This window comes from Macaca fascicularis, chromosome 3 (assembly GCF_037993035.2).
Source record: "Macaca fascicularis isolate 582-1 chromosome 3, T2T-MFA8v1.1".
Taxonomy (NCBI): domain Eukaryota; kingdom Metazoa; phylum Chordata; class Mammalia; order Primates; family Cercopithecidae; genus Macaca; species Macaca fascicularis.
This window is the reverse complement of record NC_088377.1, coordinates 11,086,202-11,099,599: the sequence shown is the minus strand read 5'-3', so window position 1 is coordinate 11,099,599 and position 13,398 is coordinate 11,086,202. Positions and strand designations below refer to the sequence as shown.

The window sequence follows — 13,398 nt, the reverse complement described above, 5'->3', positions numbered from 1 at the left end:
CTAGTGCTCCCATGACTTCCGATAAGCGATTTAACCTCCCAGGGACTCAATGCCCTCATCTGTAAAATAAAAGGAAATGACACCCTAAGGTTTTCGCACTCTAACACCCTGTTTGTCTATGATGATGTGAACTTCACATCTACCCAGGGCCAGGCAAAGGTACAGGGAACGGGCATTTTGAGGCCAGACACCACACTCCATTCTCTGTCAGCTTCACACAGACTGTGCTGGGCCCATAAACCATCTCACACAGATGGGGAAGGCAGCCGTCCCCATCTGGGCAGCTGTGCAGCCAAATACAGCTGCCTGTACAAGGGTGGGGGTCTCCTTTGCACCCAAGAGGCACAGATTCTGAAAAAAACTAAAGGACAGTATACTGGGGAGCCAGAGGAATTTCATGGGGTGTCCTCTCCCCTTTTGAAATCAGGCAAGATCATGGCCATGCTGTCTTGAATCTTAAACAGAATCAATCAGGTTTATGTTTCCTTAGCTACTTCCCAAACTGCAAAGAATCAATTAACAGTTCCTGAGTCTGTAAAACTAAGAAATCACTGATAGCTGCATAGAGTTTCAGAGTGAACTGAATGGCATAGGTGATATAAAACACAAAACTCCATGCCCAGCCCAGAGTGACAAGTCAATCAACATTCTGGGCTTTGGGGTCTATGCCTGTTGTGCTCAAACCTAATCATTCCCCGGGGTGCATCGCTGATATGCTGTGCCCTCGGTCTCCCACCACCCGTCTCGGGTCTAACGCTGCTCCCTGCCTGCCAGAGGGATTTGGCCACAGCCACTCAGGGTTCCTTTATTCCAGTGCCAAAATGGACATCAAGAGGACTAAGAAAATGTAGACCCATTTGGGCATCTTAAACTCTAAAACTTACAGCTGACACTGTAATTTTAGCTGAAATGTTGGAAAATTTTTGTTTCCCATTATCAGCATGATTCTTACTTACCAAGATGAAATATGGTTTCCTTTGGTTAAAAAAAAAATACCCAATATGTTTTAAAAGATGAAGTAATGCTTAGTAACCTTGGCTGTTTTTTAAAACCCCTTCCTATTAACTGCTCAAGGGACAGGTTGTAATGTTGATCCATGCCACAGTGTATTTGCTTCACTTCCTGCTTCTGGCTGACCCTTTAATAGGAAAATTAATAGGGTAACATGAGTCAATTAATCAGAATGCATATTTTTATGAACTCCACTGCCAGTGCACTAATTCATGACATGTGTTTCAAAAATTGGAAGAATGGCAAAAATATAAGTATAGATTGCTTATGATATATGATTCCAAAAGTCAGACACTGTGAGTCATTCATCCATTCATTCATTCAAGAAGTGTTCACTAAGTACCTACTAAGAGCCAGTCACCATTCCAAGCATTGGAGGTAATCGATGAGTCAAGTCAAAGAGGCACAATAGGCATGAAACAAACCCTTACACATAGATTTATGATAGAGATGTGGAAAGCGTGGGATGGCACACAAACTAGGGGCCACACCAGAGGTCTGGCCAAGATTTAAGAGGCATCAAGTCGCAGCCAGAAGGCTGATTAGGGACTCCTTTGATGGACAGATGGGGAGAGAGGACACAGTGACAGAAAGGCATTCAAGGTAGTAGAAATTTCCTATGAAAATACTCTACGGCTCCAGGGAGCAGTGACTGAAAATAGCTAGCATATAAGGTCCATGGGCGCAGGATAATGAGCAGGGGTTAGATGGAGGAACAGCTAGAACTTGGAAGACCTGAGTGCCACACAAAGGAGGTGGGCTTCATCCTCAGGCAGGACAGAATTTCTGAAGGGGCACTGTGGTCACAAGTCTAAAACGTCACCCTGGAGACAGTGAGGTTGATGGGAAGGGCAAGCCTGGTGGGAAGGAGACTCACCTGGAAGCTACTACCAAGGTTCAAGAGAGGAACAGTGAGGGTTTGGGGTGAGACAGTGGCACCAGGAAGAAAAAGCAGAGTGCATTTCAGGGCTATCTGGTAGCACACCTCAGCAGGGTTTGTTCATGGATAGAGGTGGAGTGAGAAGAACGGCCTGGGGTGGTCTCTGGAGGAAAGGCAGCTCCATCGCAGGACACTATGTTAAGTGAAATAAGCCAGGCACAGAAAGACAAATCATGTTCTCACTTATTTGTGGGAGCCAAAAATTAAAACACCTGAACTCATGGAGATGGAGAGTAGAAGGAAGGCTGGGAAGGGTAGTGGGGAGGTAAACGGGAAGTGGGGATAGTTAATGGGTACAACAAATAATTAGAACAAATGAATAACACCTAGTATTTGCAAGCCACAATGGGGTGAATACAGTAAAAAAAAAAAAAAAAAAACCTTAATTGTACATTTTAAAATAACTAAAAGAGTAGAACTGCATTATTTGTACCCTGATGTGATTATTACACATTGCATGCCTGTATCAAAATATTTCATGTAATCCATAAATACAGGTCACAAAAATTAAAAATTAATTTTTAAAAAATAAATAAAAAATAAGAGGCAACTCCACCAACTCAAGTATAGAAGGGAGGATAAGAACCAGTGCTAAGGAAAGATCATGTGCTCCATTCAGCCACATGGATGTGAGGGGTCCGTGTGACACTCAAAAGGCAGGGGCTTGACAAGCTGCTATGTATGTGGGTCTGAAGCTCAAGAAGTCTGGGCTGGTGAAAGACATTTGGAAATCATCATCGCTATCACCATGGAAAACAAGAGGGCATGCAACTGATTACCCAGGAGGGGCCAGTGGAAAAAGATGAGCCCAGGAAAGAGATAAGGAGCAGCCCAAGAATGATGCAGGAAGACAGAGGATGATAAAGAGAAAGTGCTTTGCACATGGAAAGCACCAGAGTACAGCAGTTACAGAATGTGAAGCTTACATAGATAAATGAAGCAAGGAGGGAGGCAGGACGAGCCTTGAAGCATCGGTGCTTGCAAATTTCAACTCTGATGAACTCAACATAAGGCATTGAGCACCCACCATGAGCAGGGAGGTGCCAACTCATATAAGGCGCCAGGCACAGTGGCTCACGCCCATAATCCCAGCATTTTGGGAGGCTGAGATGGAAAGATCACTTGAGGTCAGGAGTTTGAGACCAGCCTGGGTAACATAGCAAGACCCTGTGTCTGCAAAAAATTTAAAAATTATCCAGGTGTGATGGCATGCACATGTAGTGCTACTCAGAAGTCTAAAGTGGGAGGGTCCTCTGAGCCCAGGAGTTTGAGGCTACAGTGACCTCTGTTCATGCCACTGCACTCCAGCCTAAGCCACAGAGTGAGACCCATCTCAAAAGAAAAAAAGAGAGAAAAAACCCAACGGCTCTCACACTTGAATGGGTGTCAGAAATACCTGAGGGGTTTATTTAAGTACAGACTCGTGGGCCCACCTCAGAGATTTCAATACAGTGGGAGACCCCAGGAACCTGCACACTTCACAAGCACCCAAAGGATTCTCTGGGGGACAGTTAGGAAATCCACACTTAGAAATACTGTGAAAGTGCCGCCCTTATGTCAAAACTAGGGACTTTTCGTAAAAGTATGTCTCAGAAGTCCCTAGTATCAGCTTCTCTTCTCAGAAAAATCTAGGAGACTTCAGGATTGATTTAATCTTCCAAGTGATTTCAACCTTGTAGCTTTCAGTGTCCTCAAACTGCAATCAGCAGTTCTCACTGCTAGAAGAACAATCTGGGTGTTTAAGAAAACGTATCTGCAATTTTCTGCTTCCACCCTGCCTCCTGAATCAGGCTCCCAGAGATGGAGCCCAGCAATCCGGAAATTTCTGAAGTCTTCCCATAGATGTTACAGTTCAGCCAGGTTTGGAAACAACTGAATAGATCATCTCTAATCCAGTGTCAACCCCTAAGAGTCTCTGTATTCAATGAGCATCTGCAAGAGGAATTGTGCTTGGGCTGCCAAAATAAGGCCCTAATAAACCTCCCTGTCAAAAAGAAAGTTTAAGATTCCTTGATGTCAGCAGAGCCTGCAATAGAAACTTTAGTCCAACTGTGAGTTTTCAGAGTAAATATTATTACAATGATGTAGAATTTTAGCTGGCCTGATTAATTATGCAATGGCAGCACTTCAATGGGTTGTAGGCCTAATACAAGCACTCCGTTCTGTCATTGTTACTATCAGGTTCAACAGCCTCCTCAGATCAGTCAGTGAGGATTTAGCATTGTTGTTACAACAACAAGAGGAACGCAGGGAAGAATGAGCGCTTTCGTCAGCTCTAAAATAGAAAACTTCGGCAAGCATACATTTAAGTCAGTGCCAAACTACAGATTATCTGGCTAATAAGGATTATTAAGGGAAGTGAGATGCCTAATACAGAGCATAAACGCGACTATCATTTTAAAAGTCCCATTTCATCAGAGGTGAAGGTGACAGACGGTTGCCGACGTGCAGGTTGCGTCCCTAACCCTTTTCTTCCCTCCTGCTGTGGTGATCTCTAGCCAGTGCTAACAATGGCCTGTGTCCTCAGATCAGAACTTGCTGAAAAAGAAGGGGAATGCAGAGGCAGGGGACACATGGCAGATGTTACTTCCTCTTATGATAACCCCAGGGAGGCTACACGGTAGCACACATCGCAGGGTTTGCTCATGGACAGAGGTGGAGTGAGAAGAAAGGCCTGGGGTGGTCACTGGAGGAAAGGCAGCTCCTTCGGAGGACATTATGTTAAGTGAAATAAGCCAGGCACAGAAAGATAAATGTCACATGTTCTCACTCATTTGCGGGAACCAAACATTGATTGAATTCATGAAGATGGAGAGTAGAAGGATGGTTACCAGAGGCTGGGAAAGGCAGTAGGGAGGTCGGGGGGAAGTGGAGATGGTTAACGGGTACAAAAAGGAGTTAGAACGAATGAATAAGACCCAGTATTTGCAAGCACAATAGGGTTAATATAGTCAAAAATAACTTAATTGTACATTTTTTAAATAACTAAAAGAGTACAATTGGATTATTTGTAACACAAAGATAAATCCTTGAGGCAATGGATATCCCATTGACCCTGATGTGATTATTACATATTGCATGCCTGTATCAGAGTATCTCATGTAACCCTTAAATATAGGCACCTACAGCTTCCTACAAAACAGAGGAGAATTCCTGTTTAAAAATCTCAGTAGGATTCCCAGTGCCTACATAATAAAACTCAAATTGTTTAGAGAGGTGAGCAAGAGCATTTTCCATCCAGTCTTCTCTCCTACCCACCCTTTCCTTCCCTCACTCTCCCACACCCCTACATACCCACCATTCCAAGAACAGTCAACTTGCACTTTTCACAACTCAGGGCCTTTCTCTGCATGTTCTGCTGCCTCCAGAGCAGCATGCTTCCTGCTCCCTTTCCTCACCTGGCAAACATCTCTCGGGTGGGGAGGCCGTCCTGGATGACTCTAAACATAGTTGATCCACCCTTGGTGCTCTGGAGCTTTGTTTAAACTCCTTTAACATTAAATACTGTGCTAAATGATTTCTCTAACTACCCATCCAATTCTTCCACTGGGGCATGAGTTGCTCAAGGCCAATCCCATGGTAGACTCTCAAAAACATCTGTTGGATGGATAGAAAGAAGGAAGGAAGAGAGGGAGGAAAGAAGGAGGGAGGGAAAAGGGAGGGAGGGAAAAGGGAGGGAGGGAGGGAGGACAGAAAAGGGAAAGGAAACGAAGAAGGAGAAAGGAGACCTGGACTGGTGTCAGGAGACTGATATTTCTCCATCTATTGATACAATAAGCATGCATTGGAAGTAACTATTAAGTTTAAGGCACTGTTCTAATATACTAAGATAAATAAGACACATCTTTGATCCTCACTTAAAAGCTCATAAACCAGCAAGGAAAAAGTTAGATAAACAAGCAAATAATTGCATTAAACACTTTAAAGTCCAATAGAGGTAACTGTGAGGTGCTATGATATCAAAAAGAAAAATCAGCCACACAGCCCAGGGGAGTTGAGTTGAAAGCTGAATCCTAAAGCACAAGTGGGATCGAAAGCAATTTACATTTTCAGTAGAGGGTCAGGGTGTGCAAAGGCATGAAAATAAAGGAAACCCTGGACAAATTTTTAAAAAAGAATGCTGAAGGTATGTTAGCTACCAGGTAGGAAAGAGGAGGCTGGGGAGAGAAGTAGGGTGTGGCCACGAAGGTGTTTAGAGGAAGTGTGTGAACCTGAGTGTAGCCAGAGAGGAAGCTCTGGCTGAACCCCAGGCCTCTGCATGCACCACCCCTTCTTGGAACATTCTCAGGCTCCCCCAGCCTGATCCTGACACCCTTCAGTTAGAGGTTCCAGGCACCCTACCCTTTCCCATCATGACACTCATCAAAATTCACTGAACAATTCTAATATCTGGATGTTCCAGCAAATTGGAAGATTCACCAGGGCTGGCATTGTATCTGTCTTGTTTATTACTATATCCTATACACCTAGAAAGTACCTGTCCTAGAGTAAGCATTCCATAATATTGGTTAAATGAATGCAATAAATGCATGCTTTTCTTGGCCAAACCTTCCCATCATGGAATCTGTGAAATAACAGAGTCCCACCTGAGGTGGAAATAATCCTGGAGGAGAGCTGGTTCTCAGTCAGCCTCCGACACCCAGACACAACATGTTTCCAGCAAGACATGTCAGCTCACCAAGCCTTGGTTTCTTATTTATCAAATGGAGCTATCGGCCTGAACAAACTCTAAGCATGCCTCTAACTCCTAAAGTTGATGATTTTTACCTGATAGTAGCTCCAGATCCATAGTGTTCTATGGAGAGCAGTTCTTTAGTGAGACGAAGATGGAGAAACAAACTCAGGGCCACTCACTTCCAGGACTGTGTCCTCACTGAATTTGTCCTGAGGAAAACAGGTGCCAAGTTCCCTCTTGACTTTATTAGACGTGAAAACATAGTCAGAGATGAAAGGAAAGGTCACCTCTCCTGGGCAAATAAACTTTATTTTAGTAAGTCCCCAGAAGATGGATGTGGAGACCCCAAGGTTTTCCACTTTCAAGTTTAAAACTCCCAGAAAGAGACACTATCCCTAAAGCCAAACCCAGGAGATGGGCTCGAGGTGCCTCTGAAGGCAAAGGACAGTGGTCTGCTCCATGCCCATGAGATTCAGGGGCTGGAAACAAATGAAAGCCATGATTAAAGTAATTTCATCTATGTGTTTCCAGAGACTAATTATATTTATTGCATCTGACACCAGTCAGGGATAGCAAACATCTTTTGTGAGCCTTACAACAAAAGTTGAAAAGCATTACTCATAATGGCTGATTTTGTTTTATTATATCTGACTCAAAGCCAAAGGTAGACAGCACTTAGGGCTCTCTGTGGACATTAATGTTTGAATGCAATACAGATAGCTCCCCTCTCTGGCTTCCCACCAGCACCCACATACGCTGCCCTCCTGCTCTCAGTATGTATGCAAGTGGGTTGTGGAATAGAGAGGCAGTTAAATAGCTCCAGAATTTGTTGTGCAGCCACCATATCCCAAGCACATTGCTAGGCACTGATCCTCACAGGTCAATAAGACAAGAGACTCTGCCCTCTAGGGGTGCACAGGACTGGACAACAGCCCACCAAACATTACCCTGTAAAGGCAGTATTACATGCCATAAGACAGATAAAGTAAGAGTGGATGGGAAAGATATCAAGAAGGAAAGAGTGAGCTCTAGTTGGGAAAAATCAGAAAAGGGGATGGCATATGAAATAAGCCAGCAGAGAAGAGGTTATGTCTTAGGCAGCCACAAATGGGAACTAAATTCTTGGTGCCAAGGACAGCAAGCAAAGGTGAGAAACCGAGGAGGTAGGGCATGTTCAACTAAAGCTTAAGATGGCATGTGTTCATATGGCAAAACAGCACACAGTGGGACAGGAACGATGAAGCATGTGGCCGATAGCCTTGAAGACTACCCAAAGAGTGGGCATCTATTTGACAGCAAGGAGCATTCATGACCTTCAGCACAGGAGTAAGATGCAAAGAGCTACACTCTAAGTAGGTTAGTGCAGGAGCGGTGTGAGGTATCCAGGCCAGCAGGGCTTTTAAGAAATGGCCTTCAATAGCCTGGTTGAGAACCACTGCTCCAGAACACAATCACGCCTGGTGCTAGGGTCTATAGTATTGCTTCAGTGCTACCAAAATTAATATGGTGAGCTTGGCAGGTGTTAATCTGCTGCCCTGAGAACCTATCATAGGTCCATAGATAAATGCAGTTTCAAGTCAGTGCCTTATAAACAACCTTTGAAGACAACCCATTTGTGAGTTATATACTGCCTTCCAAATGATGAAGATTTGCTTCTTATCTTTAAGGGGTGTTTCCACTTTTAAAGAGAACTTGCAATCTATTAGAAAAGATGGCAGAATTTTAGACAAAGGATCCAGAAGCTCCACACATGAAAGTATTTACGTCCACTTGCTCCCATGACATCAGGACAAGAACATAACTCACCATGGAGGTCCCGCTGCTACACGACAGCCAGTCTCTAGGAACCTTACACACATACACAAAGTTGATATGTCTTTAAAATCCATAAAGTCTTCACAGAGTTAATGTTACTGGAAAATTGTTCTCTCTTTTTAGAACATTAGTCCCTAAGGACAGACTACAGGGAGAAAAAATCTTTTTATGAGCTTGCCCAAGAAAATTATTACACCCCAAAGTCCATCATGGTTATGAAATTCCATTGCATCTGTCTCTTATTTACTTTGAAACCAACATTCTAGATCTACTTGATATACTCAATGCAAAATAATAGTTCTGTTTATTTTTATTTGGCTTTAAAGGACAAAAGTAGGAGAACAAGAGGGATGAGGTCTCAGTTAATGATCAATAAAATATGGCAGAAGTTGACATCTACCTGAGATAAATTAAAATCAAATCTTTGTATCTCTTTACTGTCACAGGGTGACACTGTCAATGGATCCTTTCTTCTTTCCAAACAAGATATTTATGTCTTTCTATATTGACAATTAATATTCCATATTAATTCGGCTCATGACTATAATCCCAGCACTTTGGGAGGCTGAGGCAGGAAGATCACTTGAGCCCAGAAGTTGAGGATGAGCCTAGGCAACAAAGGGAGACCCCCAGATCTACAGAAAAATAAAAAACTAACCAGGCATGGTGATGCACACCTGTAGTCCTACCTAATCAGGAGGCTGAGGCAGGAGCATTCCTTGAGCCTAGGAGGTCAAGGCTGCAGTGCGCCAAAATCACGCCACTGCACTCCAGCCAGGGTGAGAGAACAAGAACCCCTGTCTCAAAAAAAAACAGACTCAACAGCCACTGGTCAAAGTGACTCAACCTGAAGATCTCCCTCTGGTCAAAGATGGGGCAATTTGAACTCTCATAAAGATGAGAATTACAATGGATTAAAATGGATCAAATAAGTTTAAATCCATGAGTTCATAAAGATATTTTTTCAAACCTACTTGATAAACTTTTGAAAATCAACAGCATTATCTTGAAAACTCAGTAAATACAAGGAAAATGTAAAACATTTATTTTAGATTCCTTTACGAACTAAGCCACTAAATAACCAACTAGTAGATGAAAGGAAGAATTTTCTGATAAAATCATTACAGCTAACAAATCAAAGCAGAGTGACAGAATCAGAACATCACCATTCTGCACCCTGCAGTGAATGAATGGATCTAGGCAATGTGCATCACATCCACCAACATCAAAAACAAGGAGCCAACAGGCATGTGAAAGAACACAGTCCCACCTACAATCCGCCAGCCCAGGAGGCTGTACCTGAGGCTGCTGAAGCTTCCGGATCCGGCTGCCAACTTCTAGGAGGGCAGAAAACCGAGGAGCATGTTAACCTGCAACATGAGTGCCCAATCAGCCAAATCCAGATTGAGAACCACTCCATGGGTCAGATGGCCCAGGTTCTTCAATACATAAACTGTAAGAAAAACAAACAGATGGAAGAAAACTTGTAAGTTAAGAGAGAGCAGACAGACAGCAAAACACATATAAAATTATGTATCAAAATTTTATACACACACATCTAGGCTTTTTTAACGGGAAAAACTACAGCATTTAGAGCTATGTGTTTTTAATTAATCCAAAAAGATGCAAAGGATGTTATAACATAATAGCCAGGACAGTGATTACTTTGAGCAAAAGCAAGGAAATTTCTAGAGTAACTGAAAAAATTCTAGTAAAATAAAATGGTCTAAAAATAAATTTAAAAGTAAAATAATTATTATTATACGTTAAGTTGTAGGGTACATGTGCACAACGTGCAGGTTTGTTACATAGGTATACATGTGCCATGTTGGTTTGCTGCACCCATCAACTCATCATTTACATTAGGTATTTCTTCTAACACTATCCCTCCCCCAGTCCCCAATCCTCTTGCCCGGTCCCAGTGTGTGATGTTCCCCACCCTGTGTCCCTGTGTTTTCATTGTTCCACTCCCACTTACGAATGAGAACGTGCGGTGTTTTGTTTTCTGTACTTGTGATAGTTTGCTTAGAATGATGGTTTCCAGCTTCATTCATGTCCCTGCAAAGGACATGAACTCATCCTTTTTTATGGCTGCATAGTATTCCATGGTGTATATGTGCCACATTTTCTTAATCCAGTCTATCATTGATGGACATTTGGGTTGGTTCTAAGTCTTTGTTATTGTGAATAGTGCTGCAACAAACATACATGTGCACATGTCTTTATAGTAGCATGATCTGTAATCCTTTGGGTATATACCCAGTAATGGGATCACTGGGTCAAATGGTATTTGTAGTTCTACATCCCTGAGGAATCGCCACACTGTCTTCTACAATGTTTGAACTAATTTACACTCTCACAACAGTGTAAAAGCATTTCTACTTTTACACATCCTCTTCAGCATACGTTGCTTCCTGACTTTTAATGATTGCCATTCTAACTGGCGTGAGATGGTATCTCATTGTGGTTTTGATTTGCATTTCTCTGATGACCAGTGATGATGAACATTTTTTCATGTCTCTTGGCTGCATAAATGTCTTCTTTTGAGAAGTGTCTGTTCATATCCTTTGCCCACTTTTTGATGGTTTTTTTTTTCAAAAATGATGAAAATGAAAAAAAAAGTTATTTTTAAAAGATTTTCAAACAAGGGAATCCATTACAATTAGGGATATGACATCGTGAAACCCTTATGATAGACATCTATGAAAAGAAACATCTAAAAGCCTTGAAACTTTCATACCAAACCACCAACTCTGAACGGTGGGTGGCCCTCAGGGTCCAGGAGTAAGACGGGGAGGGAACCAGGAGACTCAGCACAGGAGCAGGTTCATGTTTTGCTCAATATATTTTTGTTCTGTTTGCATTCTCACAAGCAACTTTTCATATATTATTCATATTGATTAAATGACTCAATCAATCTAGGAGTGAGTGAGCTATCAATTGCCCAAGCAAGTGAGTGAGTGAGCAAATGAATAGAGAAAGAAAAATGTATCCCAGTGTCATAGGCAGGTCCTCATAAAATCATGTACAGTAAACTACAAAGAAGAAAACAGATGATGCAAAATCTGATCAACTCAGACATTTTAGAGCCCTATATTTGAAGACACTTAAGTCCCTAGCCAGATTCAATGAGATTATACACTAAAATTTTATAAATGAAAATTTTACAAGGTAACTTCATCGACCAGTCAAATATGAGTTCAGACCCAGATACCATCTTAAATGATCCCTGTGCCCACCCTAATACCATCCTGCCTGCCCTCTGGGACCCTCCAATCATGAGACCCTAACTAAGAAGTCTTGCTGCCCAGGCTGGGCATGGGGACTCCAGGCTGGGCACGGGGACTCCCGCCTGTAATCTCAGCACTTTGGGAGGCTTCAAGGGAGGATTCTTTGAAGCCAAAAGTTAACACCAGCCCTGGCAACACTGGGAGACCCTGTTTCTGTAAAAAATTTAAAAATTAGCCAGGTGTGGTGGTACGCACCTGTGGTCCCAGCTACCCAGGAGGTTGAGGTGGGAGGATCGACTGGGCCCAGGAGATTGAACCTGCAGTAAGCCGTGATCACACCACTGCACTCTAGCCTGAGTGACAGAGCAAGACCCTGTCTAAGAAAAAAAAAAAAAAGAAGTCTTGTTGCCCCTTTAAATTTCATCATCCCCAGAGTATTAGAAAGCACATCTCTGAATCCATCCAGAATTACTTCTTTGCAAATATTCCAAAAACAAAAAAGGCAGGTATGGTAGCTCATGCCTATAATACCAGCACTTTGGGAGGCCAAGGCAGGCAGATCACCTGAGGTCAGGGTCAGGAGTTTGAGACTAGCCTGGCCAACATGATGAAACCCTATCTATACTAAAAACACAAAAATTACCTGGCCATGGTGGCAGTCGCCTATAATCCCAGCTACTCAGGAGGCTGAGACAGGAGAATTGCTTGAACCCGGGAGGCAGAGGTTGCAGAGAGCCGAGATCATGCCATTGCACTCCAGCCTGGGTGACAAGAGCAAAACTCCATCTCAAAAAACAAAAACCAGAACCAAAGCCTCTAACTCACTTATCAACCAGTATCCAAATTCAGAGTACAGCAGCATTCTTTAAAAATTGAAGCAATTGAAAACAAAAAAACAAAACAAAACAACTCTACCTCCAACCAAAAATCATATGTAACTCTGAGAATCCAAGTTTTCAGATGCTTCTCGGAGGGAGAAAGTGTTGCTTAACTTCTCTCAGCCTCAGTCAGGTTCCTCATCTATAAAATGGGAGGATAAGCATCCCCTGCCTCACCAAGGAGTTATGAGGACTTCATGAAATCCTGCGAAACCCTTAGCACATTGCTAGGCACACAGAAAATGCTCAGAAGATGTTTGCTGTGGTCTTAATATTTTTATTGAGTCATGTTTTAATTGTATTACCTTGGGTAAAGTCTGATAAGGCCAGATGCAGAACAGAAGAGATAAACTGGAAAGAGTTTTACAGATTTGCTACTCACTGCCCTGTGGGGAAAATGCAGTGGGCCACTCCACGGAGTGTTGGCCACCAGGGTTGACAGGAGGAGACAGTAGGAACAGGGAGGGCGTCTTCACTGAGAAGAAGCAGGGAGGTCGGGGGAGGCTGGGTAAGCAGGCTTAGCATTGGCTAGTCTGAGTCATTTCAGTGGACTCCCAGCCATTGGGGCTGTCCTGAGTTACCTGGTATCTGCCCCTGGGATGATTACGGCAGGTGGATAGTGGCTCCAAGTGTGAGACCCTAATTGTATTAGTCCGTTTCACCCTGCTGAGACTGGGTAATTTATAAAGAAAAAGAGGTTTAATGGACTCACAGTTCCATGTGGCTGGGGAGGCCTCATGATCATGGCAGAAGGAGAAAGGCACGTCTTACATGGCTGCAGCAAGAGAGAATGAGAACCAAGCAAAAGCAGTTTCCCCTTATAAAACCGTCAGATCTAATGAGACTGAT

The 13,398-nt window shown here is 43.0% G+C and overlaps 1 long non-coding RNA gene across 2 annotated transcripts in view; it reads right to left on the bottom strand.

The window, feature by feature from the left end:
- LOC107129073 (uncharacterized) overlaps positions 1–13,398 on the bottom strand; it is a 523,695-nt gene that overhangs the window by 489,137 nt on the left and 21,160 nt on the right. For both annotated transcript variants that reach the window (XR_010585386.1, XR_012432030.1), the window contains exon 2: positions 9,741–9,894. This is a non-coding gene — a long non-coding RNA (uncharacterized lncRNA). The remainder of the gene's footprint in view (positions 1–9,740; positions 9,895–13,398) is intronic.